This window comes from Notothenia coriiceps, unplaced genomic scaffold, assembly GCF_000735185.1.
Source record: "Notothenia coriiceps isolate Sejong01 unplaced genomic scaffold, NC01 NC01_scaffold00022122, whole genome shotgun sequence".
In the NCBI taxonomy this organism is placed as follows: Eukaryota; Metazoa; Chordata; class Actinopteri; order Perciformes; family Nototheniidae; genus Notothenia; species Notothenia coriiceps.
This window is the reverse complement of record NW_011354823.1, coordinates 114,308-115,705: the sequence shown is the minus strand read 5'-3', so window position 1 is coordinate 115,705 and position 1,398 is coordinate 114,308.

Here is a 1,398-nt window from a genome sequence, read left to right as displayed (position 1 = left end):
TGCATGCATTCACTAACCAAACAAAAGCATCAGAGAGTTCCAGGGAACCTTATCTTGCTATAGGCCTGCCGACTGCAAAGTTATGTAAATGTGCACAAACTCAGGATCTAGAAGAGAGCAGAGCAACAGCCTCTGGACTAACCTGCAGTGATGCTCTGAATACACTGTATGATCATTCAGTTTGTGGATTCTTTACTATAACAAGTTCAGAACTACCATGCCGTCAACATATTTGTACATGGCTTCATGTTGTTTTAGTATAAAAACACCCTATAGATATATTGCTTTTATATATATATATCTATATAAAGCTCTGTGTTCCCTTAAAGAAAATGAGTTAATAGGAAATTACATTTGCATTTTAAGGCATATACTATAACCCTCACACGCAGGTCGTGTGAGAGCAAAGCAGAAGCCTCAAGGGTAGATTTGCTTTTATCTTATTAAACATTTGCATACACAACAAAGAGTTCAATGGTTTATTGTATTAGGCTTCAAATGCAATGTGTTCAACTTGCACCAGGGTCAGCAACAGCCTATTCCCTGCAGAAATAACCTTCCACCCCTCCTAGTATTTCTAAAGCCACATACAGTTGTTATTTGCAATGGTTTATAATTCTTTAGATCTGCTTTTTCAGTATTCTTTTATTCCAAAGATCTTCTAAAAGCTGAATCAAATGCATCTTAATGAGGAGCTGCCTCCGACATTTCAGCTCAGGTGAATTTGAAATAGTAAATAGCTTGCAGTCATCAGCTTGGATGAGTTTCATTTATATGGCTCTTACCCTAAACCAGTCTCTCTTCATTTGCACTTCTGTATAGAGTGTCACTTCAGCTGAAGTCACTCTGGCAACTGAGGAGAGCAAGGTGTATCACAGAGAAAGGAATTCAAAAAGAGTATGTACTTTCTCTTTGGCCACAGATTCAACAGGTGAACCAAAACAAAATGCAGGTCAGGATGACATTGGTATTCCATGTCCTTCATGCAAGTGTGCAAATGGTTTCAGTTGGACAATGGTAAGGCGACTGAAACGACATTGAGTGTCGACCCTGTGATAAATTAGTGCCATCTCAAGGGTGTTTACTGCCTTTTACCCAGTCGGTGACAGGTTCCAGCCATCCCATGATCTTGTATATGAAAAAGATAGATGGGTAAAATCAGCTCAACTCACAAACAAGCACCTCTCTTTCTAAAACAATGTGCCTTACACAGACCAAAAAAAATGCATTTACAACATAGTATGGATCCCCTCCCAATAAAGTATTCTCAATTATAATCCTTTCACTTTCTTGGCGTTGTTGAGAACCAGTTGAGCAGCGAGCGACGCCGTCAGGCAGTGTGCCGACCGGCGTGCTGACAGCAGAAGCCCACAGCTGTTTTACCGCGGCTTCATTTGA